The sequence below is a fragment of the Neofelis nebulosa genome, chromosome X (genome assembly GCF_028018385.1).
Source record: "Neofelis nebulosa isolate mNeoNeb1 chromosome X, mNeoNeb1.pri, whole genome shotgun sequence".
Classification (NCBI taxonomy): Eukaryota; Metazoa; Chordata; class Mammalia; order Carnivora; family Felidae; genus Neofelis; species Neofelis nebulosa.
The window spans coordinates 85,014,613-85,042,280 of NC_080800.1; the positions used below are offsets into that span (position 1 = coordinate 85,014,613).

Here is a 27,668-nt window from a genome sequence, read left to right on the forward strand (position 1 = left end):
GCTCACCCCTTACATGAGCAATCCTGTTAAGTGTGTTAATCAGCAAGAAGCCCGTGAGCCAAGTGGAACGCTCTGGGAGATACCTGGAAAGGAAACGGGACTCTTCCTGGGCTGCAATTCAGATCCTGATGGTTTCTAAGTCGCAGTCCCTCTTCCCTATCACTCTTAAAGGAGCTCCTGAGCTGTGTGACCTTGGAAAGCAGGTGGTCAGGATCTTCTCTGGTGAGCCTCAGGCATTCGGCTGGAACAATCAAGGTCCAGGTTACACCTCCAACCCCCTCCTGGGGTCCCAGAACCCTCCTCACTGTTCGGTTGTCAGGGCTGGAGAACCCTGAGATTTAGGGATCTCTAAAGTGGGAGGGGTGGAAAGGAGTTCTCTCTGGGACTGGGAAACTCGCATTATGAACACAATTGGACTGTGTTACTTTTTTTTTTAATTTTTTTTCTTAACGTTTATTTATTTTTGAGAGACAGAGACAGAGCATGAGCATAGGAGGGACAGAGAGGGGAGGAGACACAGAATGTGAAGCAGGCTCCAGGCTCTGAGCTGTTAGCACGGAGCCCGATTGGGGGCTCGAACTCATAAACCAGGAGATCACGACCTGAGCTGAAGTCGGATGCTCAACCGACTGAGCCACCCAGGCGCCCCCGGACTGCGTTTTTAATATTAACTTCTTGCCTGGGGGGAACCAAGCCGGTAAACTCCTGGTTGAGCTAGATACCTATTCAGTGTTTGGAACTAGGGACCAGGATTATTGAAAAACTTTGCTTTGTGGCTTCCTATGCCTGCACTCAGTTGAGCGCTCCCCCCAATTCTGTATGCCGGCCTACTCTGGTACGGACACTAGACGGCGCTGCCGGGACGCACTTTCCTTCACCGAGGAAAGGTAAGAGGGAAGTGCCTTTTTTTTTTTTTTTTAACCCGGGGATGGGGGACTCGGGTTTGGCAGCCTTTCCCAGTCTTCCTCCCCTTCCCTCCCCGAGCTCCAAATCCAAAAGGGTGTGGAAGAGGAGGAGCAGTAGCAACCCTTTTCCGTGACGCGCCTGACCGGTGCTTTCTAATCTCCACCTCCCTCCCGGTGCAATCAGTCAGCCCGGAGGCACCAAACTGTTAGCGTCGGAGACGCAGCTCTAGGTGATTTCCACTACCTTCATACCCCCACTCTAGGCCTTTTGGAGGCAGCAACAGCCGTGGCAGAATGTAACGCGAGCCTGAAGCGCACTTCCGGGGCGCTGCTCCCTCTTCGGAGCGAGGGGGGACGTGTAGGTTTTTGCGCGCAGACTGGAGAGAGTTCCGGGGGAAAGCCTGGAGCAGCGAACAGGCGGGAGAGAGGTGGGCAGGCAGAGTTGGCACCTGCAGCCTGCGCTGCGGTCTGGGCGGTAGGGCTGCTGCCCTTTAGGGCATGCGTGCCTCATGAGGAGAGAGAGCCACAGGCTGAGGCCCCTGCATCCCTCGGTGTACCATTTGGCCAAGACAAGGTGTGGCTGGAGCACTACTGCTCTGAAGCAAAGTAGCAAAGGAAGAGGTTGAGAGGCAGGCGACTTAGAAGAGTCTGGTCACGGAGCCAAGAGGAGGCGCCCGAGGTTCTAGCGAAGGGGAAGAGTAATTTAGGAACCCTTTTTAGCCTCTCCCTGCCCAGCTCCCCCTAAAGTCCACAAAAGCTCTCCTGAACTCTAGAAATCCTCCCTGGGTGGGGACAAGTTTCCTAGCATTCTCTTTGGCTAGGACCGGGAGTGGAGAAAACAGGCGGGGCTGCTCCTTCTGCTGCTCTCAAAGACACGTTTTCCTCCAAGCCGCCTTCAGCTCCAATCGCCTTTGGGTAGCCTCCCTTTTCGCCCTGGAAGCTCAAGCCCACGCTGTTTGGAACCCAGCTCTCCATTTAGCCCTGGACTGCGGCCCATCGCCCCAGACGTGGAACTGCATGCCTGAGCCCTGCTGGACGTCGCCGGTTGCTGTGCAAGACTCAGGTAATGCTCCTGTGCATAACGGGACAGTTGGCTGGGGAGGAGAGAATGTGCTAGGCTCTCAGGTGACAGAAGGGAGCAGGCTGGTTGCGGCCAACAGAGACTCTACCTCTCCTTCAGCCCTGGTTCCTGCTCCTGGAAACACTTGACAGTTTTGTTTCTCCCCCTTCACCTTTCCCAGAAAGTTTAGGGACTCCCAAGGCCAGGGGCTCCTCGCCTTGAAGGAGCGCGCGCTGCCTGCCAGGTGCAGGAGAGCAGTTGAGTTGCATTCTTGCAACCTTATCTTTATGGTTTCTGCTTCTGACGCGGGACTCTGTAGCCTGGAAGGCACTTTCCCACTGGGCTCTTCTGATTCTGTCCACATTTCTGCCCGCCACCAGGAGAGCAAGCGGTGCAAGGATAGGGCTCAAGGAGTCTCCTAGGCGAAGGAGCAGCGATGTGCTCCAGCTCCTGGGGGATTCCCAGCAAGCAGGGGAGAAGAGAGAGCTCGGTGATCTAAGACCATCTCTACCTCCCTTCAAAACCCAAGGGACCCCAGCGCAGACTCTGGGACCCTCAATTTTCTCTCCCCACAGGAATCCCTGCTCCCCATTGAGCCGGTTTTTCAGGTTGAGTGACCCTATCAGAACCATTGCTGAAGGGCTTGGAGAGGACCCACCTGCCCTAAGCAGTGCTTCAGACTTCCGGAGAAGGAACCCTTGAGAGGGAGGAAAGGGTGAGGAGGGACAGCCACTCAGTGTGACCTGCCTTGTTGCTCTGGGTCCGGATTGGAGCAACCAACTTGATTTGTTACTTACTGTCAGACGTCTAAGAAAAATGCTTTGGCAAAGAAACCTAGCAAAGGAAGTGTGTATTATAATTCTCTGCTGTAAGGGTTTCTCCTGGTTTCTACAACCGCTCCTCTTCCCCATCTCTGGGACGCAGGGACCAAGGAGGGAAAAATTAGTAAAGTGGTATTTAAGGTTTTCTCTATGCCACCCACAAAGGTTGTGGCTGGGCTGAAGTGCTAGAAAAGTACCTCTCAGCTAAAAGCTACTTTTCGGACTATTATGGGTGTTTTGTTTTTTGAGGGGTATATTCAGGAATAATTTACCCCCTCCCCCCACCATGACATTCAATCCCACCTTCTGTAGACTTCCAAGAAGAAATCCTTCTCCCTGTTCCTGGCCAGGGGAGACAAGTTGTGGATTACTGAACACGTGGCACAGCTAGGCATCAGACGTCAAGTAAGGAAGGAGGGAGGAAGGAAAAGACAGGTCCCTGAGGTCTTGCAATTTCAGCCTCAGGAAGGCTACCTCAGTTACAGGGCCCCTGGGAAGGAAGGAGTTAAGTGTCCAGGACAGGTGTGGGGACTGGGGGCCATTTCCCCACTGACACTCTCAGGCTCTCATGAGGAGTTGGATGAAACATAGTGCTCATGCAAATGCTGCACGACTGGGCTCTTTCCCAACAGGGTAATAGGCACTTCAACTTCTGTGGGTCTTGCACCTCAGAACATGTTTTTTGTTTTTTTTCCAGAGCTCCTTACTTCCACAGACAGGAATTAGGCAACAATTCTGGGACCTGGAGAAGTGAAATTCCTAGGTATGCCTCACCCAGAGTCTTCAGGGGAAGTTTCTACCTGCTCCCATTTCACTCTTTCTACCCCTCCGCAGAGTAACCCCTACTATAGGGCCACTCCTATTTGGCCACAGATGTCTTGACCCATGCGGTGGCTCCAACTCTGAGCTGCTGTCTCACCATGTGAGCTCTCCAATTTGGGGGCTACCTTGGGCTAGACAGCCTGCAATACCAGTGGTGGAAGCAGATGATTTAAATAGAAAGCATTTATGGGTGAGTAAAAGGCTTTGGCACCAAAGGCTCCTGGTTCCCCTATTCTAGCTCTAGCTGGTCTGGTCAGGAGGAGGGGCAGGAAGCAACCAAAGCTTCCTCAGTGACAGCCCAGCCTTGGCAGCCTTTGCTTCTGCCTGATAGGCCAAGGACAGGCCTTCAGAGCAGTAGGGCTGGGAATTTAAGCCAGGCTTTGCAGTGTGGTCACTGCTGCCCTCACAGATTTCTGGGTGGTCTTCACTCAGGTTGAGCAATGGGCCATTATCATTTTCTATGGGACTCCTAAGCCCTCTCTATGAAGAAGCTAAAGGCACTGGTCAGACATGGGGGGTGGGATGTAGGGTTTTTACAGGTGAAATCAGGTTTGAGTCTTGATTTACCCATTCACTTCCTGAGACCTGGCTTTTTAACTGAGTAGAACTTTCTTGTGTGTCAGTAATTGGTGATATAGTCCAAGCAAGCATATGCTGCTTGCCAGGTGAAGGGATGGTGTGGCTATCTGGAGAATAGCCCAAATTACCCACCTGGCGTGTTTTTCTATAGGTACAAAGCTACTGGAAGTTTTATTTAGCTTTAAGAAGACATATACCAAAGAGTCCAGCCTTATAAAAGAGGTGGATTTTGAAGTGACTCTTCCAATTTCATTTAAAACAATAAAATTCACATTACCAATTATGTTGGGTTGTATAGTTCACTGAAGTGGCTCAGGGTAAAGCATTTGCCATTTGAGAGGGGGAAAGGCAGGGAAGGTGAAATAAAATAAGATTGAAGTGATCACATGCTCAGTAAAACAGAATTGTGTGTTCACATCTGCCTCTTAAAGGAAATCGTCACTGTGTGCAGTTTGGTCTGTAGTAGATTCTGTGACAGGTTGTTGCAGCATGATGAAACTTAAAGGAGAAAAATACATTTTCTCCTTTGTACTTGGTGATTTCTGTAACTACAACAGTACTGATTATAGCCAGGACTGTTAGAAGAATACACACGTTGCCTTCTTCATTTGAAAAGTGCCATAAGCTATTTGATGAAAATGCACCACAACCAAGTAGAAGGAAAAAAAAAAAGAATCCTAAGTTTCAGCTGTTTAGTAAAAAGGTGTAAAAGTAAGAAAAAATCACCAAACCTCAAGGTGTGGGCTAATGGGGCTTTTTAGGACTGGTTTCTAGCTGTAGCCAGTAGCCCACACTCTTTAATCCCTAAGGTTTATTTCTTGAGCCTATAGCAGGAAGCCATGATCAGAGTTAACCTGCTGGAGAAGGAGAAATAAATGTTAAATGTGCAATGTGTACCTTAATTATCCTGAGATAGGACTTGAAAATAAGCTTTTTATTAACTTTACACTCAGAGCTGTCAGTGCCAAGGGATTTGCCAAAGTGAAACATGCCTGGCCAATATAAGACACAGAGATGTACTGCATGGGTCTATTTGGCTAAAGCTATTATGAATTCAGACTCTGGACTGGTTCACTTTGACCTGGCTCCCAATGAGCTTGGAGGCACTGGAGTGAGTCCATTATGGGTCAGTTTCTCTTCGGTCAGTCTCTTCCCTACTCACAGACATAGCTCCAAATCTTTGATCAAGTAACCTAAATACATATTCTCTCTGCCAAGGAGCCAAGCTTTACCCTTCTTCTTGCTTTATTTTCCTCCTTTAATCTGACCTCTTCATGTAGTGGTACCTTGGCTTCCCTCCTGAGTTCTCAAATGCTTTTTGACTGGCTTGCTTTATTCTTCTATCTGGGCGTTTTATTGGCATGTAAAATATATTCAAACACTATTTTGGCATCCCTTTCCCTTCAATCTCATTCATCTGTGACTTCTGAATGTCTCCTCCATTCCTGCCTCCTGCATCCTATCTTTTATTAAATGCCCTGAATTTTGTCTCTGGAATAGCTTTTCTCTTTACATTCCTACCACTACCACTCCCTGTCAAATCCTTTAGATTCTTTCCTTCTTTCTTTTCCTTTACTTTTTCCCCCTTTCTTTCTTTCCCTCACCTCCCTTCCCTTCCGTCCTTGACCTGGCCTGCTATAAAAGCCTCTTTTTGTTTTTAGTCTGCTCTCCAATTCACTATGTCCTGCATATTAGGACTAATCTTCCTGAAGTCCATTTAATTCTTAAGAGCACTGATACCTAGTGAGTGGATATTAAGTGGTGTGGATTTTTATGGAATCTGAGAGTTTCTAACAATAAGAATTGCTTGATACATTAAATACCTTCCTGTTCACATGATGGTTTAGCTGGACCAGGCCACTCACCATTATCCAACATAACTTTTGTTAGTCATACTGTGTGCCTCTGCTTATGCCATTCTTTTAACTTGGAGTATCTTTCTCCTCCTTCTCCCATCTCTACTTCTCTGCTTGTTGAGAATGAACCATATTCAAGAAGTAGTTTAAGTGACACCTCTTTCATGCAGCCTTCCTTAATTTCTCTTTCATGCTCCATAGCCAAAATAATTTCTCCCTTCTTGAAACTCTCTTGATACTTTGTCCATTCTTCTTTTACGGTACTTACCTTATTCTGAAAACATTATTGCTATTTATCACTTTATCTCCTCTACTAAAGTTTAAATTTCTTGAAGGCTATGATATCTGTCCCTTATTCTGCAAGAGTGCCATGCATACAGGGGCCATCCATTATATATTTAATTGAACTGCCATCGTGATCTCAGGGTTAGCCTTAACATTTATTGAAAATATCTATCTAAATTATTGTTTCAGTTTAAATAATTGTCAAATCTATTATGATCCAGCAATGCTATGAAACAGTATAATAGGGCAGTTATTTTTTAATAGTTAAGCTTTAGAAGTGCTCTGTCCAATAAATACATGGTTGTATAAATTTAAATTGGTTACAATGAAATAAAACTACAAAATTGGTTCCTTAGTCACACTAGCCACATTTCAACTGTTCAGTAGCCACATGTAGCTAATGATTACTGTATTGGAAAGTGCAGCTATAGAACATTTCCATTGCTGTAGAAAGTTCTGTTGGGTAGTGCTGTTGCGTAACAAGGGTTCTCCATGTTTTTTTCCATCTAGAAACATGTTCACAAAGGCAACTGTTTTTATGGTTTTATGCAGAGTTATTCAGTCTTTCATGCCATAGTGTTGCCACTTTCCTTCCCTCTCAGAACACAAATCAGTAACATAAGAATCACTTTGATTCCATTTGAGAGAGAAAGGAAATATTTATATGACATCAAACACCAAAATTCCAGATGAAATTTTGAAGAATAATTACAAGGAACTTGCTCTTTCACGTATAAATTGTATTAGAAATAACACTAATTAAGTACTATGGTACTTGTGTGGAAGCAGACAGACCAGTGTAACTGAACAGGGTCTCTTTGGAAATAGTAGACTATTTCCAAATACACTATGGATTTTTCAATAAAGAGCCATTTCATACCTGTGGACTGGGGGAAAAGATTTTTTTCCCAATAAATGTGATTAAGACAGGACTAGTCATTTAAAGGAAATTTAATAAGCCTATGTGTATATTCAGAATTTAGATCAAAATTAGCTCCAGCGATCAAAGATTTAAATGAAAAAAACTATAAAGGTACTAGAAAATATTTTATATTTTAAATTTTATTTAGTTATAATTTAACATATTTATAATATTTTTAGAATTTTGAGATTGAGGATTTTCTAATCATTTTATGAAGACTGAAGGCTTAAAGATTAGTAAATTTTACCTTCAAAGAATCTGTATGGCAAAAAAAAAACTAGGAAATATCTGTGACCTATAACAAAGGGTAAATATTCTTAGTATATAAATAACTCCTACATATTAAAAAAATAAATGTCCTAATAGAAAAATGGTGAAAAGTTATGAACAGAATATTAATAAAAAAGGAATACCAATAGACAAACTCACTTTGCAAGTAAAAAATAATAGTTTTTACCTATCAGATTAGAGAAAGTTTAAAATGTAGTTTTGGTAAGGTTGTGGGAATATAGATGATCTAATGCACCATTTAAGTTGGTACATTTCCAGAGGTGTATTTGGCAATCTGTATAAAAATGTAAAATGTACATACCTTCTATGATCTAGCAATTTCATTAGAATTTATTCTAAGATGAAGTGCTAGAAGATATATACATAAGAATATTCGTTAACATTTTGTGTATAGTAAAAAAAAAAAAGTGCCATAAACAACCTAACTGGCTCTAATACTGGATTGACTAGTTAAATTGAGATCTGTTTTAGCCAGTTACTACATACACATTAAAGATAATGTAAACCTACATTTATTGATATGAATTGATATGGCAAATACAGGTTACAACGCAGCATAATTCAATTTCTATATACATCTGTGTATTTCTATACATCTACATGTGCATATAAGCATATGAAAATGAATAGAAAATTATTCACTGAAATGCTAGTTATAGGTGGAGGGATTTGGAATTTTCTTTTAAAAAAACATTTGTGCTTGGGGCGCCTGGGTGGCTGAATCATTTAAGCGTCAGACTTCAGCTCGGGTCATGATCTCGTTTGTGGGTTCGAGTCCCAGGTTGTTCTCTATGCTAACAGCTCAGAACCTGGAGCATGCCTTGGATTCTGTGTCTTCCTCTCTCTCTGCCCCTCCCCTGCTCACACTTTGTCTCTCTCTCTCTCTGTCAAAAATAAACATTAAACAAAAATAAAAATGTGATTTTAGTTATTTGTATTTTCAGGGACAATGATAAAAGCATATGTGATATTAATGCATATAAAGTTCTGATCTCAGCACACAGTACTCAAATACTTAATGCATGGTGGCAGTTATTTTTATGCTTATATCATTGACAAGATAAGCTAGTCAGATGTAAATTTCAGAAGGATTCAAGTGTTAAATATGAAAAAAAGGAAAATATGTAATAGCTAGAGTAAAATAAAAGTGACATGGAAGGATTTTGTAATAAAAATAAAGGAAGAAACAAGAAAAATGGGTCATTTTATTTAACATTGAAAATGTATATGTGCAAAATACACAACAGTAACATAAAGACAAATTGGGACAAATAATCACAATATGTGATAGATTGAGACCTATATTTACTCCAAAATATAATTATCCATCAGCTAACCACCCCCAAATAATAAAGTGTTATTTGGATTCTTATTTTTTTATATTACAAATACATACATACCAACATATGCTTATTGCAGTATTTCACATCCCAATTCTAATAACACCTGCAGTATTTCTGGTGTTACGGATTGGCGGGGAAAGGACCACACATTGTAATGTCCTGATTTACTTAGGGAGAAAGCTTCATAAGGTGGCAGTGGATGCAGAATATCCTGTCATGGACTTACCCTGGTCCCTAGTTCCCTATAGATTTATACCTGCTAGTGCCACTATCTGTACAGGGAATAGTCCTGCCAGGTCTGAAAATATAGCTGATTTTCCCCTGAAACATGAGTTTGTTGTTGTTTTTTTTATACTCAGAGTCTATGTCACCATTCTAAAAAAAGAAAAAAACTTGTATTAATAATCTGTGAACTTCCATTTAAGGGGATGTTTAGAACTAACAACAGACTATTCTGGTTCTTGAATCAAACTCAGCATTAACAAGGGCACACTCTCAGATGGGGAAAGAAAGCCAGATCAGTGCCCGGATAACCCTGTGCAAAACACCTGCCTTCAGCTTTCTAGGATACAAAAATCTATTTCCCTAAGGTCTAATCCAAAATTCTTATTTAATACCCTTTTTAATGGGTTGTTTAATATATTTTTTTCTTTCTGACCTTTTAATACTCATTGGAAAAGACTATTTTTTAAAACTTTTTAAGGTTAATATGATAAAATTAGGAAGAATAATATGAACCCCATGTATCTATGACACATCTTCAACAATTATTTAATACGTTGTTTTGATAGTGAGTTTGAACCAAGGACTGTGACCAAAATCTCATATATATGTATTGAAAAATCTCATATATATTTATTTGTATATAGCTATTAAAATGACTGTTCTGGGATAAGAACCCAGCCAGTCTAGCTCCAGAAACCATTGCATTTAAACATGACACAAAACTCTATATACATATATATGCTAAAGTAATTTAGTTATTTTTTTCCTGAAGGCCTTTATAAGAGGTTCTTTTGGTTCCTTTGTGTAGCTTTCAAATTTTCTACATTAGGGTATGTTACTTCTATAATCATAAAAATGCATGATATTAAAATTGACTTAAAGCCTCAGATTGTGTCATGGACATAAATCTTTCAACTCTTCTATTTTGTCTTTTTTTTCTTTTTTAAAAAGGTAATATGAGGCATTAGTACTATGATACATATTGATCAAAAGCCCAATTATTATTTAGAGGTATTACTGATGTAGTCTCATGATAGAAAGATAACTGCATTTTGCAACTGAAAAGAGTAATGGGAATACCCCTGAACCTTTTGCTTTGGAACCTAAAATGTACAATTATTTTCAAGTTGAGCCTAGTGAGAAGCCTTGTGACCCTTTTGTGATATTGTTTCCTTTCTTACCCAGCCTAAACCTTGTAGTATGTTCCTCTTGCTAATATCGTTATCTAATTCTAGATTCATCTTGTCACTAAACCTGCCCATACCCCCACCTACCCAACCACCATTCTTGGATCCATCTAACCACCACTTTCTATGCTCCAACATCTATGGCTGAACTATCCTTGCAGAAAATCATACTTTTATCAGGTCTAGTGCCACAACCAGTGTATGGTCTCCAGCCTCATCTGGGGTCTCCAGAGCTGCTAGGAAGACTTTTTATATGTGCCTATTAAACTTTATCTCCCATCAGTTCTCCATTGTAGCTATTCCAAATATTCACCATTTATCTCAAACTATATTCCCCATTCAAGCCGATCCTGTCATCTTGTATTTCACTGTTATACTTGACTTTCTAGCTCTATACTTGCATGTGAGTTTGTGTGTGCACACACCTCCCTTTCCCCTCCTTTTCTTTACTCCTCTAATTCTTAGTGTTTTGTTCAAAGTAAATAATTCTACTGGATTCTGTGTTCAGGAATTTCATGTCTTTCATTATCCTCCTAGGCAGATAGGTTAACATTATACAGAAGAAGGACCCTCCTCAATTATAACCAAGGAGAAAGATATACGTGTGTGTGTGTGTGTGTGTGTGTGTGTGTGTGTGTGTGTGTCAACGGTGTGGTGGAAGGAAGTAGAGCTTTCATTTCACTTCTGTTATTTGATATCTTCAACTTTTGTTCCATTGCCCATCCTTTTCTTTCCATTGAATCGTTTTGGTGAAACTCAGCCCTGGAATAATTGTCCATTGCCTCCTTTCTTACAATTGAGCACAGTTGGAAAAAAATCACACAGTTTTGTAGACTGGTATCACTTATAAATTCATGACTTTTCACCTCATTTGAACCCTCAATGTTACCTAGATATTCTGTGTTCACTAATGACTTCTTTCCCTCTAGCCCCAAACTGACTATTTCAAATTTCCTTTTCAACTACCTCTCTACTCACTCAACAGTTGACACTGTCTGCTACTTCACATAGAAAAAAGAAGTGAAGGGGCGCCTGGGTGGCGCAGTCGGTTAAGCGTCCGACTTCAGCCAGGTCACGATCTCGCGGTCCGTGAGTTCGAGCCCCGCGTCAGGCTCTGGGCTGATGGCTCGGAGCCTGGAGCCCGTTTCCGATTCTGTGTCTCCCTCTCTCTCTGCCCCTCCCCCGTTCATGCTCTGTCTCTCTCTGTCCCAAAAATAAATAAAAAATGTTGAAAAAAAAATTAAAAAAAAAAAAAAAAAAAAAAAAAAGAAGTGAAATGAAAGCTCCCTCAAATAAAAATGAGACAATTACTAACTCCAGTGAAAACAAAAAGTTGTATAAGAAAGGAAATTAAGTTATAATATACTATTTAGTTTGGAAGTAAATATTCCTAATCGTGTAAAACTTTGGTATAGCTATATCTGAAGAATTGAGGGAAGGTAACTGGTCACTATCTTCCATATTAAGAAGTCAGTAGTAATATATAATATTGGCTAATTAAGTAAAACTAAGAGCATATTATTTGTAACCATGGAGATAAATAACAAAAGAAATAGCTTAAAAAGTTCAAAATTGTCTTTAGGAAGAAGGACTCAGGAGGATGGAGCAGAATACTGCTGTTTTATGTTAATCTTGTAGTACTATATAAATATTTGAAAAAAATAATTTTCAAAAAGTTAAGGTATACTGTCTTTTGTGGCACCTTGGAGGGGGTAAGCTGCTTTAGGATTAATATGAACATCTCTTTCCCAGTTACTGGCTGCCAGAAACTCATTGAAGTGGTAGATGAGTCCAAACTTTCTATCTTTTAGGAGAAGTGTATGACCATAGAAGTTGCTGCTGATGCTCTGGGTGAAGAATTGAAGGGTTACATGGTCTGAATCAGTGGTGGCAATGACAAATAAGGCTTCCTCATGAAGCAGGGTGTCTTGTCTCATGGCTGTGTCTACCTGCTGCTGAATAAGGAGCATTTCTGCTACAGACTAGGGAGGAATGGAGAAAGAAAGCACGAATGTGTTTGGGGTGCATTATGGACACCAATCTCAGTGTTCTCAACTTGATCATTGTGAAAAAAGGAGAGAAGGATATTCCTGGACTCACTGATACTACTATGCCTCATTGCCTGGGGCCCAAAAGAGGTCACAGAATCTGCAGACGTTTTAGTCTCTCTAAATAAGATGACGTCTGTCGGTATGTTGTGAGAAGGCCCCTAAACAAGAGGGTAAGAAACCTAAAACCAGAGGGCCCAAGATTCAGCATCTTGTTACTCCACATGTCCTCCAACACAAATGTTAGTGTATTGCTCTGAAGAAGCAGTGTACTAAGAAAAATAAGGAAGAGGCTGCAGAATATGCTAAGCTTTTGGCCAAGTGAATGAAGGAGGCCAAAGAAAAACACCAGGAGCAGATTTCCAAGAGATGGAGGCTTTCCTCTCTGAGAGCTTCTACCTCTAAATCCAAGTCCAGTCAAAAAAGAGATGTTCTAAGAGTAACAAATAAGATCAGAAATCAGGGGAAAAAAGTTAAGGTGCAGAGCAATGAGGATGGTATGATTCATGGTAATGGGTTTGCCCTGAGTCTTTTTGATAGGCATGTCAACTTTCACTTAGAACAATTTCTACTACCTTTTAGTCATGGCTGAATCTCACCTACTTTATGATTTCCCTCTGATCAAAAACTTGGCAGAAACTGTTTTCTTTTTTTTTTTTTTTTTATTTTTTTTATTTTTTTTATTTTTTTTATTTTTTATTTTTTTAAATTTTTTTTTCAACGTTTTTTATTTATTTTTGGGACAGAGAGAGACAGAGCATGAACGGGGGAGGGGCAGAGAGAGAGGGAGACACAGAATCGGAAACAGGCTCCAGGCTCCGAGCCATCAGCCCAGAGCCTGACGCGGGGCTCGAACCCACGGACCGCGAGATCGTGACCTGGCTGAAGTCGGACGCTTAACCGACTGCGCCACCCAGGCGCCCCAGAAACTGTTTTCTAAGAGGAGCTGGCTCCTTTAAATAGATCACAGTGGGAGTACACAGTGGTTTCAGAACTTTGGATAGGAAATGTCACTAAACAGCTTCTTTGGCCACCAAAAGTCCATGGTTGGAGAGTTTTCCAGTTAGGCTTTTTTTCAACATTTGGGTCAGGAACCACAGAGACCTTCCTCCTGGGTCTGGTATTCTCTTCTTGGGCCTTATATTTGCTACTTTATACTTGTAGCAAACAGTGCCAAAATAGAAGATGCTTTTATTATCTGGTTCACACAGGACAAAACTTAAAAAATGATAACTTTTGAGCATTTAAGATGTGTCAGACACACTTATAGAGCAAGTCTGTGAGAGAAGTATCTATTCACAGGGAAAAGGTGAGGATGTGACAAAGGGTACCCAAGGTAATGAAAAATGCTATATTGGGATTCATAACTCAGCTCCCTGTGATTTTATCTCTGACATACTCTGTGACCTTGAGCATGTCACTTCCCCATGCTAGTTCTAAATTTTCTGTAGAATGGAAAGGTTGGACTACATAATTCTCAAACTTTAGGATACATTGGAATTACCTGGGATGCTTGTTACAAAGGCAGCTTCCTATGGCCTCATCCCCTAAAGTTACTGAACTAATTAGGTTCTCTGGAAGTGGTGGAGGGGAGCAGCAATAGATATTTTTAAAAAGCTCATTTGGTGTTTTTGATATATGTGGGTCTTTAATCATAAATGAATGAATCCTGGACTCTGTGTTCTTTTCCAGCTCTAATATTTTTGACATAGTATCCAGGTGGCACTGATAAGGATATGACTGAAAGGAGAGGTAGGGGTTGAAGGAAAACTTTCTCTCATTCATTGATTCACTGAATCAGGAAATATTCAAGTGCCTATTATGTACCTATTGAAGAGCTATTATCTGGCTTTTCTATATATGTTTTATTAATTTTGGGTGACTTGGCAAGGAATTGGGAAATCAAGAATGGTATCTTTTAATATCTGGACCAGTGCTTAGATATATGTACATTAGAAACTAATGTAAGAAGTGATACGATTTATCACAATAACTAAAAAGTGAAAATGGCCCAAATGTCCATCAACTGATAAGTAGACAAATTTTGGTATATAGATATAGTAGAATATTAATCATCCATAGAAAAGGAATGGAATGTTGACACTTTCTACAAAATGGGTGAGATTTGAAAACATTATGCTAAGTGGAGGGAACCAGATATAGAATGCCATGTATTATATAATTCCATTTTTATGACATGTTCAGAATAGGAAAATCAATAGAGGTAGTAATATTAGTTGTTGTCTGGGGATGAGCTTGGGGCATGGATTTGCATCAATGGGGAGTAACTATTAATTGGTATGAGGGTTCTTTTTGGAGTGATAAAAATGTCTAAAATTGATTATATTGATGATTAAGCAAACCTCTGAATATACTAAAAACCAATGCCTTGTACACTTTAGATGGTGAATTTATGGTATGTTACTTATATCTCAATAATATTATTATATATATAATATAATATATATATTATATTATATATATAATAATAATATTATATATATAATATATATATCATATATATTATATATATATATTATTGACATTTTGAGATTATTGAGATATAATGTTATATATATATAGACATTTTAACATTATTGGGATATAAATAACATACCATAAATTCACCCATCTAAAGTGTGTGTGTACATATACAAACATATGTATATGTATATAATTATAAACTAAAATTATTTGTTGCCTGTTCACCATGTTGGAAGAAAGTATACCAACCCTTAATATGAATGGAAAATCAAGCTCATGCTAGTTTTATCAGTCTCTTTTTAAATATTTATTTTTTAATGTTTATTTATTTTTGAGAGAGAGAGTCCATGCATGTGTGAACATGGAGGAGCAGAGAGAGGGTTACAGAGAATCCCAAACAGGTTCTGCACTGTCAGTACAGAGCCTGATGGGGGGCTCTAACTCAGGAACTGTGAGACATGACCTGAGCTGAAATCAAGTGTCAGATGCTTAACCTTAACTGACTGAACCACCCAGGTACCCCATCAGTCTCTTTTTTATGTACACACATTTTCAATCTCTCTTTGTTCCCACTTCAGATGGGTTTTAGGGGTCCATCTCATTGAATTTAGTTGGGTACTCTGAAGCAATTTGTTCACCATTAGTATGTAATCCTTTGTTACTTTTGCTTTAGTTACATTTGAACATCTTTGTCCATTAACCAACCACAGCAGCTGGTATGGTTGCTCTTGACCTTGCCTGCTTTTGTAGTTGTGTAAACAGTGGCACAGTCACAGTGTGCATGCCTTGAAAAAGGTATATCAAAATAAATAGAATGTCCCTAGTGTATTATTTAGTCAGAAAGTAGTGTAATTCAGATTGAATAAAAATTCCAAGTATATTCTTAAATTCCTTCTTCCTAGGGTACTGATCAATATCCCTATCGCCACCTCAAGGAGGGTTTGGATATCTTTACCTTCCATTATTTATTCTGAATATAAGTCTTAGTGTCATAGGAGATGACCATGGTTTCTCTCTTTTAGAATGCATCAGCTCTTAAGATAAGAACATTTCTTTTTCATCTTTCTGTTCCCAGCAATTAGTGTGTGGCACCTATTGAGTTCTTAATGGATGCTTGTTTAATAAAAAGAATGTCTTCTGCAGTGTTTCACTTGGGCATCTGAACAGTTTCCTTCATGCAAATAAGATTCTAGGCTTGCCTTTGGATTCAGTGTTCCTGAAGTGAATATGCAGATTCAGCTCCTTGCTATATATATATACCTTGCTATATACACGGGCATGCAGCACATGAATTTTCAAATACCTAAATATTAACGTCATGTCATGCCAAAACCTATTAACTAATAGCTGGTCTATAAACCATGTAAAGAGATTAGAAGCATACATGAAAGTGTCCTCCCCATCAGAAAGCATTGCAGAATATAGATTGAAATTTAATCTAATTTTGCTCAGTTTCAACTCTCCTATCATTTTTATTAGTCTTCACAGTAAAAGCTATTCAGGGGGCCCACATAGCAGTGAAAAGATTGGCCTAGCCACTTATGTGCCCAGCATTTCTAAACGGCTTAGAACCTTCTTAATAAAGATCATAATTTGAACCTTTTGCTCTTCTGCTTCTGAAAATTGGAACAAAGTAAAATCATATGTCTTGGGACTAATCAGAAATCGAAGACCAGAAATCCATTTGCTTGGTTTTGGAGAGCACGTGCAAGTTGTTGGTTATATTTGGAGATGCATAATTGAAAACACTTTTACATTTGTATAGAACCTTAAAGTTTTTATAGCCTTCATATATCAAATATTTCAATTGAGCCTTGGAACAACCCTTCAAGATAAACCAGACCTTGGTGCTAAAATCATAGGGTTCAAAGACATCTACAAGCAGGTAGTTTAACTGCCCACCCTACTTGGCAGGTGCCAAAACTGAGACACAGAGAGTGTCACTGGTTGGCTCAAAGTGGTACTGCAGGTTTTCCTATGTGGGGCATTCACTTTATAAATGCCTGATGATACTCAGAGGTGGAAAATATCATTGAAGCCACTATAGTGCTCAAGGTTGGCAGGCAAGGACTAGAACCTGGAAGTCCCAGCCTTGGGGTATGAAGCACAGAGTTCTCTCTCCCTCAGTACCTTTTAAACACATCAGCTTGACTTTTTCCTATCATTGACTTTACTATAATCCTCTAAATATATATACCTCCTGCAGCTTCCAAAGCAGTTAAACTCCAATCAGTGTACATAAAATTTCCTGGTCTGACAATCTTACTTTTATGTTGCCCTCAGTATTTCAGGTTGCCTGAAGTGCCATATTGATTAAGCTACATTCTGGAGAACTAAATATATGTAGAATATTACATGGCTCTCCTGCTGAACACAAAACTGTAAATTAATGTGTCTTGTGTCTCTCTTGTTGACATCATAGAGGATGTAGACCTAAAGTACAACTGTAATATTCTTTGCAGGACCATGTATTTTACTTGTAATGTTTATAAAATGAATGGTTGTTCAAATGTAGAAGCTATGACAAAACACGGATGTTTATATAGGAGGTGACACAGTGGAAGAAAGATTACAGTGAGGACGTGTAAAGTGAGAGACCAAAAAGGGCTGGAGGAAGAAAATAATAAAATGGACCAATTTCAGGGCACCTTTCCACTGTGGAGGTCATGGCAAAGTTCAGTCAGTACATCAATCCTGAATATGGTTAGTGGTGTATAAACATGTTTTGCTTTTTTTTTCTATTGGTGTTTTGTAAGTTTCTGTGTTATCAGTATAACTGAAACCATGGCAGAAATGTAGAGCCTAATAATTTGGGAGATTAATTAGAAGTGCTGCAGGGGCACCTGGGTGGCTCAGTTGGTTAAGTGTCTGACTCTTGATTTCCTCTCAGGTCATAATCTCATGGTTGTGGGATCTTGCCCTGCATCCAGCTCCACACTGACAGCACAGAGCCTGCTTGGAATTCTCTCTCTCTTTCTCTGCCCTTTTCCCACTTACCCACACATGTGCATTCACTCACTCTCTTAAAATAAACTTTTAAAAAAGTGCTGCAGATGACAGGGCATTTGTAACTGAAGAGGTAGAGAGAGATTCTGAGACAAATGGTGCTGAAAGTAGCACAGAATGAATCCTAGTTTGAGAAAAGTGGCTAAAGTAGATATTGGTGCACATATATTTTTCCCTTCTGCTCTTTTGGCTCCTCCCTCCAAAATCTCCACAGTAGATTGTTCTGCCTTTAAGATACCCCCTTTCCCCCAACGCTGCCCTAAGTTTCAATAGACAAGTTTCTCAGGTCAGTATTTTGCGATATATGGCTTAAATTATTCTAAATTTCTAATGTATCTGGCTCCTCCCAGTTCTTAAATTATTTCCACTAAACTAAATTGCTATTGGGACTGTGAAACCTCATCTCCTGCAGTAGCCAGCTGCCAGATCACAAAAAAACTTATCTGAACACCACAAGAATTTTCTTTGGGCTACAAAGTCAAGCATCTAGGTTATCACATAAGCATTAATTTTTAGTGCTTTAATTTGACCCAGAGCATTTTGTTGTGTGTGATGGGCTTTCTACTTCTTTTGCTTTGGAAAAATCTGGAGTCTAAGTGTAAGCATTTTTTCTTTCTTAATTCTAAAAGCAATTTTCTGTGTTTTTCCTTTGAGTAGGAATGAAAGCATTTGACTAAAGAACCTTGAACACTTATTCTTTTTTTAGTTTAGTTTCAGTTAATCCTTCTTAGGTTGTTGACAAACAGCTCCGCAATTCTGAACACAGTGAAGGAAAGGACAGCATCCTTTTAGGCTCTGGATGCCTCACCATGTGAGAGATTAGAGAATTTATAAAATGTGGTATCCCTGAAAGGACTTGAAATCAATCTCTAGGGCAACAGTATTCCACACAGGAATGCACCACTGCAAGATCATTGCTTAGTAGCACTGTAATTATGGACAGGTCACTTCTGTGAGCCTGAGTCAGTATCTATGCATAATGAAGTAATTATCTCAAAGGGTTGCTGTGGGGATTAAATGAGGTAGTGCATGGTCTGCTAGCATCTCATTAGCAATCTTTTATTACCACCACCACAGATGCCCAGGACTATCCTCAGAAGAGATTTTGACTCAGTAGGCCTGGAGTTGTGGTACAGGCATGTGAATTATAACAAAGGTCCTTGGGTGTTCTGATGGTGATCTCTTAAGGACTACTGCTCTAGGCACTGATTCTCAAACATGAAGTATTTTATAATCACCTGGGGGAAGGGGACTTATTATAAAATGAACCTGTAAGTCCCACCTCTAGAAATTGTGCTACTACTCTAGATCTGGTAGGAGGGCCCAAGAATGTGCATTTTGACTATAACTCCAGGTGATTTGAATGCTGGTAGTCTACAGAGCACCCTTTGGGAAACATTGCTACAGAGGAATCACATTATCACCCTGTTATGGACTGAACGTTTGTGTCTCCTTCCCACCCAATTCATATGTTGAAACCCTAACCCCCCAGTGTGATGGTATTTGGAAGTTGGGACTTTGGGAGTTAGTTAGGTTTAAATGATTTCTAAGGATAGAGATAGAGGTCCCATGATGGGATTAGTGCCCTTATGTGAAGAGAGACAGAGACAAGAAATCTGGGGCAGGCACACACACCAACATACACACACACTCTCTTTCTACCACGTGAGGACACAGGGAGAAGGTGGCTGTCTGCAAGCCACAAAGAAGATACTCAACCAGAAACCTAATCTGCTGGCACCTTGATCTGGTACTTGTCAGCATCTAGTACTGTGATAAATAAATTTCTGTTGTTTATACCACTTGGTCTATGGAAGTTTTTAGTAGCAGCCCAAGCCAACTAAGACACATACCCCTTCTTCACTGCATTTGTCTATAGCAATAATCTTTTAAGATTGCTAAGGTACCATTGAAATGGCCCACATCACACAGGTAATGCTGCTGACTCACTTTCAGTGGAACAAAAGGCACAAGCTATAAAGTATTCTTTCAGTCACAGTAAGGAATTAGCACAGAAGTGTATCCTCTACCTCCTGACAAAGGGCATGTAATTGTAAGGTGGCTGCAGGAGGCATATATAGTTTGTAGCAATAGAATGAAAGAGAAAAGCCAATTAACTATGTGGGAAGAGAGCCTTTGACAATATACCTTTGACCCTTGGGTCATTAGCATTGTGACCTAATCAATTGAGCTTACCAGCCAGTAGCCACAAGAAAACCATAGGAAAAAGGAAGCAGGATTACATAGAGTTTTTATTAGCCATTCATTATGTGACTGGTACTTAACGAGCCTGGTGACATTTTTTTTAGTGACAAAATGTTTTATTTGATTCCTTTGAAATACATTTTCATTCTGTCATACCTGAAAAGAGAAAAATGAGGGCTTTCAGAAATTTTGAATCCTCATTTGTCCTTAGCCCATGTTGCACAACACCTGGTTCTCTACTCATTGTAGAAATGGAACTTTCCATTCATACTTATTTCTAGCTCTCTATACCATTTTGAAAACCCACTAACTGCAAAGTTCTACATGGCTTAATAACTGCCCCCTACATACAGACATACCCTGTTTAGGCTTCTTGTCTTCTCTTCTTTTTGAGCACTGTCTCAGGTCAATGGTACCCCCGAACTTTCTGACAAATGTGTAAAAGACAGAAGTTTGTGTGGTTGTTTATCCTCCAATTGCAAATTCTTGTGGTCTAGGCTATACCCAGGATCAGCACTTGTGTGGAAAAGCTTAAGGGAAATGCATTCTTGAAAGTCCATCTTTTTGAAATGCAGCAGAAATCTTCAGTCTTACACTTCTGGAACCTAGAATCCCAAATTACCTTAGATCCTCACAAGTTTTGTTCACTTTCAGGTTTTTCAAGTGTTCCAGGGAAATTTGCTTAGAAGTTTATAGAACTAACTCTTCTAAAACATGCTCTATTTGAGGGGTTCCTAGATAGCTTAGTTGGTTAAGCATCTGACTCTTGATCAAAGCTCAGGTCAAGAGATTATGCCCATGTGGGGCTCTGTGCTGACAGCACAGAGCCTGCTTGGGATTCTCTCCCTCCATCACTGCCCCTCCCCTGTGTGCTCTCTCTCTCTCTTTCTCTCTCTCAAATAAAATTTAAAATAAAATGTGATCTCTTTGAAACAGTATACTAAGCAAAGTTCAGTAAACTAAATTAGGTTGATGGACAGCTTCATGAAGACAAGTAAGTTATTTATTTCTCCAGATTTCTGTATTTCTTAAGTTCTTGGAATCTTGGGTTCTAAATATTCTTTACTTGTAGTTTTCAGAGAGCAGTGAACATTGCTCTCTAAGTGCCTGAATTTTTTGCCATGGGACAACCATATTTCTTGAGCTATGCATTCAATTTGACTCTTAAGAGGGGAAAAAGATTATTTCTAAGACATGATTTCCACAAATAAAGATTAAAAGGTATTTATTTTTTTCATTTGTGTAGAATATAGCTGTTCACAGTCTGAATTTTGGAGAAAACACTCAAAGGTTAGTGTTAATAGTTTTTTAAAAGTTTATTTTCAGTGGCGGGGAGGGGGGAGGAGAGAGGGAGAGAGAATCCTAAGCAGGCTCCTGCTCAGCATGGAGCGCAATGTGGGGCTTGATATCACGAACCCTGAGATTGTGATCTGAGCCAAAACCAAGAGTAGGGTGCTTAACTGACTAAGCCACCCACATGCCCTTCCAAGGTTAGTTTTATAATTTTGTGTCATATGGATACAAACTCATCTCTTAATACCATTTGATTTTTTTAATGTTTCATGTTTTTATTTGAATTCTAGTTAGTTAACATATAGTGTAATATTAGTTTCAGGAGTAGAATTTAGTGATTCATCGCTTTCATATAACACCCAGTGCTCATCACACCAAGTGCCCTCCTTAATACCCATCACTCATTTAGCCCATCCTCCTACCTACCTCCCATCCAGCAACCCTCAGTTTGTTCTCTATACTGAAGAGTCTCTTTGATGGTTTGCCTCCCTTTATTTTCTTTCCCCCATGTTCATCTTCTTTGTTTCTTAAATTCCACATATAAGTGAAATCATATGGTATTTGTCTTTCTCTGACTTATTTTGCTTAGCATAATGTACTCTACCTCCATCAATGTCATTGCAAATGCCAAGATTTCATTGTCTTTTATGGAAGAATAATATTCTATTCATCAGTCAGTGAACATTTGGACTCTTACCATAATTTGACTATTGTTGATAATTCTGCTATAGACATCAGGGTACATGTGCCCCTTCAAATCAGTATTTTTGTATCCTTTGGGTAAATACCTAGTAATGCAATTACTGGGTCATATTGTAGTTCTATTTTTAATTTTTTGAGGAACTTCCATACTGTTTTCTGGAGTAGATGCACCAGTTTGCATTCCCACTCAGTGCAAGAACGTTTCTTTTTCTTCACATCCTTGCCAATACTCGTTTCCTGTGTTGTTCATTTTAGCCGTTCTGACAGGTGGTATGTCATTGTAGTTTTGATTTGTATTTACCTGATGAAGAGTGATGCTGAGTATCTTTTCATGTGTCTGTTGGTCATCTGTATGTCTTCTTTGGCTTTATGAACTCTTTTCCACTTTGTGACATGGACAGTTTCTTTTGGTAATTATTAGTAAGCAATACTTGTTGTGTAATAACTTAAATAGGACTAATATCTTCAGTAAAGGAAAACCATTAGCAATTACATGAACCAGGATATATGCTATAGGTTAAGAGATTTAATTTTTTTAAGATTGAAAAACAAAAGAAAAATAACCTGACAGACGTTGTGTTGTGAAAGTGAACCCCTTGTTTGTCTTAAGATTTTCTACTTTGAGACTAGTTATCAGATTTAGCCTTTATTCCTAGAGTGAAATAAAGATTCACTGAGATTTTAACAAGTTATCATTTGTTAACTGACATTAATGAAAACAGGAGGTCTTATTTCAAACAAATTGTTAGCATTGACCATATAAAGATTAAGTAAATTCAAATTAATATGTTATTTACCCTCTTTATCATCCATATTAGCCTGAGTTTGGTCTTTATCCTTAACACGCTTATCAGACTAGTTTTGCATATTTCACCACAAGGCTTTTGATTGTACTCATTAGAAAATCACCACTTCTCTTATGGAAAGAGCCTAAATGTCCATCAACTGATGAATGGATAAAGAAATTGTGGTTTATATACACAATGGAATACTACGTGGCAATGAGAAAAAATGAAATATGGCCTTTTGTAGCAACGTGGATGGAACTGGAGAGTGTGATGCTAAGTGAAATAAGCCATTCAGAGAAAGACAGATACCATATGGTTTCACTCTTATGTGGATCCTGAGAAACGTAACAGAAACCCATGGGGAGGGGAAGGAAAAAAAAAGAGGTTAGAGTGGGAGAGAGCCAAAGCATAAGAGACTGTTAAAAACTGAGAACAAACTGAGGGTTGATGGGGGGTAGGAAGGAGGGCAGGGTGGGTGATGGGTATTGAGGAGGGCACCTTTTGGGATGAGCACTGGGTGTTGTATGGAAACCAACTTGACAGTAAATTTCATATATTAAAAAATAAAAAAAGAAAAAAAGAAAAAAAAAAGAAAATCACCACTTCTTGAATGAATGAACCTATTGTTCTTATTATCTAGATGGAACATTCTCAAAAAGATGATGGGAGCTCTAAGACATATTCCCTCTTCCTCCATCTAAATAGAATTAAACCTTGTACTGCAGTGATGAAGAAAGGGACATCAGTACATGAGCTTCTTGTTTTTTTTTTTTTTTAATATAGCACCTAATAGGAAAGCCAAACTATGATCTGAATCTTAGCATGACCAAGGGTGCCAAAATAGTGCTGGGCTGTGGGTCAAGCGATTTGGGTTCCAGGCTGGATTCCGCCACTGTGTGATCTCACACAGATGCTTTTTGGCCTTGATTTTCTGACTTGTTTTCAAAGAGATAGATTGTTTTAGATGACTAACTACTTTGTTCTCTAACAGTTAAAAGCCCATGATTCTATGCTTTACATTGCTATCTATGAGATGATTTTACTCCCTCAATTTATTCACACCCCTTCCTTGCATCCCATTGAGTACCTTTAATATACAGGTGATGGAACACATTGACCTCTATTCTGGAAAATAGTCCCAGACCAGGACATTTTTCATAACTCCAATAATTTCTAGGAATATAGGACTCTTCCGCATCCAATTACCAGAAAGGATACACATAAAAGGAAAATAAGTATATTCTAGAGACTATTGGACAAATGCCTGAAATTATTCTGACCTACCTAGAAACCATCTTATTTTCATTCTCTTTGCTGTATGAGTTGAGGCAATATGGTTGATCTGCTTCCATTCCTTTGACTTTATAATTGTTTAGGAAAACACAAATACTATTAGTGTTGGGCTAGCATTAAACAGCAAAGAAGGAGAGGCTTAAACATCTGTATCTTCCCACCCCCAAGACCCCCATCACCAACAAAAACCTATAGAAACACAAAAGGAACAAGCACTACAGTGAACCTCTGTGCCTCCACAGCATGCATACAAAATATACCATAGTCTATCAGATTATTTCTACATTTTTCCTAGCTGTAAGTCACAAGTCGTTTCGGTACAAATAATACTTGTGAATAAGCTGTATAAAATACTCACCAAGCTACACCAGAACTGTCCCTGGAAGTGACAACTTGCTGTCATGAATGATGAAATATCCCTTACATAAAAGGCAATTTTGTTTATTGTAGAAGAGGAAATGAGCTTTCTTAGGTTTCTTCCTTATGTGATGGTGGTTTTTAAACAGGAAAGCTCTTATAAAGTGATGTTTTTCAACTTTCATTTACAGTTGTCATTGTTGTGGGGAAAAAACATTTTAATCAGTTTCTGCATGAAGGTCAGATAAAACTGTGAACAAAAGTAATTTCTTTATGATAATATCAAAACAGAAGCATTGCTACACTTTAATTATGAAACATGTTTCTCTTATCTGCAATACAATTGTGTGTATGACTTAATAGAATGTGGGAATATATCTTATTTATGCTACCAGAAAGCTCAAGAAATTCTCTTCCCTTCAAGGCCTGAAGTTCTGATATTGTCTAAGAATGAGACCAGATACTATATCATGGGTGTAAACTAAATTATTTTTTAAAGGAGGTATGGGAATTATTTTAGGTTTTTGGGGTTTTGTTTAATAAACTGAAGTTGTATTGAAATTTTTTGTGCTTTAGAAGACATCATATGATTTTTTAAAATACCTGTGTGTGTGTGTGTGTGTGATTTTTTTAAATAAAATTTATTGTCAAATTGGTTTCCATACAACACCCAGTGCTTATCCCAACAGGTGCCCTCTTCAAAGCCCATCACCCACCCTCCCCTCCCTCCCACCCACCATCAACCCTCAGTTTATTCTCAGTTTTTAAAAGTCTCTTATGGTTTGGCTCCCTCCCTAATATTTTTTTCCTTTCTTTCCCCTCCCCCATGGTCTTCTGTTAACTTTCTCAGGATCCACATAAGAGTGAAAACATATGGTATGTCTTTCTCTCTATGACTTATTTCACTTAGCATAATACTCTCCAGTTCCATCCACGTTGCTACAAAAAGGCCATATTTCATTCTTTCTCATTGCCAAGTAGTATTCCATTGTATATATAAACCATAACTTCTTTATCCATTCATCAGTTGATGGACATTTAGGCTCTTTCCATAATTTGGCTATTGTTGAAAGTGAAGCTATAAACATTGGGGTACAAGTGCCCCTATGCATCAGCACTCCTGTATCCCTTGGGTAAATTCCTAGCAGTGCTATTATTGCTGAGTCATAGGGTAGATCTATTTTTAATTTTTTTTTCTAATATATGAAATTTATTGTCAAATTGGTTTCCATACAACACCCAGTGCTCATCCCAAAAGGTGCCCTCCTCAATACCATCACCCACCCTCCCCTCCCTCCCACCCCCCATCAACCCTCAGTTTGTTCTCAGTTTTTAACAGTCTCTTATGCTTTGGCTCTCTCCCACTCTAACCTCTTTTTTTTTTTCCTTCCCCTCCCCATGGGTTTCTGTTACGTTTCTCAGGATCCACATAAGAGTGAAACCATATGGTATCTGTCTTTCTCTGTATGGCTTATTTCACTTAGCATCACCCTCCAGTTCCATCCACGTTGCTACAAAAGGCCATATTTCATTTTTTCTCATTGCCACGTAGTATTCCATTGTGTATATAAACCACAATTTCTTTATCCATTCATCAGTTGATGGACATTTAGGCTCTTTCCATAATTTGGCTATTGTTGAGAGTGCTGGTATAAACATTGGGGTACAAGTGCCCCTATGCATCAGTACTCCTGTATCCCTTGGGTAAATTCCTAGCAGTGCTATTGCTGGGTCATAGGGTAGGTCTATTTTTAATTTTTTGAGGAACCTCCACACTTTTCCAGAACGCCTGTACCAGTTTGCATTCCCATCAACAGTGCAAGAGGGTTCCCATTTCTCCACATCCTCTCCAGCATCTATAGTCTCCTGATTTGTTCATTTTAGCTACTCTGACTGGTGAGGTGATATCTGAGTGTGGTTTTGATTTGTATTTCCCTGATAAGGAGCGACGTTGAGCATCTTTTCATGTGCCTGTTGGCCATCCGGATGTCTTCTTTAGAGAAGTGTCTATTCATGTTTTCTGCCCATTTCTTCACTGGGTTATTTGTTTTTTGGGTGTGGAGCTTGGTGAGCTCTTTATAGATTTTGGATACTAGCCCTTTGTCTGATATGTCATTTGCAAATATCTTTTCCCATTCCTTTGGTTGCCTTTTAGTTTTGTTGGTTGTTTCCTTTGCTGTGCAGAAGCTTTTTATCTTCATAAGGTCCCAGTAATTCACTTTTGCTTTTCATTCCCTTGCCTTTGGGGATGTGCTGAGTAAGAGATTGCTACGGCTGAGGCCAGAGAGGTCTTTTCCTGCTTTCTCCTCTGGGGTTTTGATGGTTTCCTGTCTCACATTCAGGTCCTTTATCCATTTTGAGTTTATTTTTGTGAATGGTGTGAGAAAGTGGTCTAGTTTCAACCTTCTGCATGTTGCTGTCCAGTTCTGCCAGCACCATTTGTTAAAGAGACTGTCTTTTTTCCATTGGATGTTCTTTCCTGCTTTGTCAAAGATGAGTTGGCCATACGTTTGTGGGTCTAGTTCTGGGGTTTCTATTCTATTCCATTGGTCTATGTGTCTGTTTTTATGCCAATACCATGCTGTCTTGATGATGACAGCTTTGTAGTAGAGGCTAAAGTCTGGGATTGTGATGCCTCCTGCTTTGGTCTTCTTCTTCAAAATTACTTTGGCTATTTGGGGCCTTTTGTGGTTCCATATGAATTTTAGGATTGCTTGTTCTAGTTTCGAGAAGAATGCTGGTGCAATTTTGATTGGGATTGCATTGAATGTGTAGATGGCTTTGGGTAGTATTGACATTTTGACAATATTTATTCTTCCAATCCATGAGCAGGGAATGTCTTTCCATTTCTTTATATCTTCTTCAATTACCTACATAAGCTTTCTATACTTTTCAGCATACAGATCTTTTACATCTTTGGTTAGATTTATTCCTAGGTATTTTATGCTTCTTGGTGCAATTGTGAATGGGATCAGTTTCTTTATTTGTCTTTCTGTTGCTTCTTTGTTAGTGTATAAGAATGCAACTGATTTCTGTACATTGATTTTGTATCCTGCAACTTTGCTGAATTCATGTATCAGTTCTAGCAGACTTCTGGTGGAGTCTATCGGATTTTCCATGTATAATATCATGTCATCTGCAAAAAGCGAAAGCTTGACTTCATCTTTGCCAATTTTGATGCCTTTGATTTCCTTTT

General features: G+C 39.4%; 1 protein-coding gene and 1 pseudogene across 1 annotated transcript in view; both read left to right on the forward strand.

Moving 5' to 3' along the window:
• The first annotated feature begins 1,045 nt into the window (after positions 1-1,045).
• IL1RAPL2 (interleukin 1 receptor accessory protein like 2) overlaps positions 1,046-27,668 on the forward strand; it is a 1,151,998-nt gene continuing 1,125,375 nt past the window's right edge. Inside the window, exon 1 of the mRNA XM_058713967.1 lies at positions 1,046-1,968. The gene's annotated coding sequence lies outside the window, so the exon portion shown is untranslated. The remainder of the gene's footprint in view (positions 1,969-27,668) is intronic.
• On the forward strand, positions 5,176-12,746 carry LOC131502114 (small ribosomal subunit protein eS6-like; annotated as a pseudogene).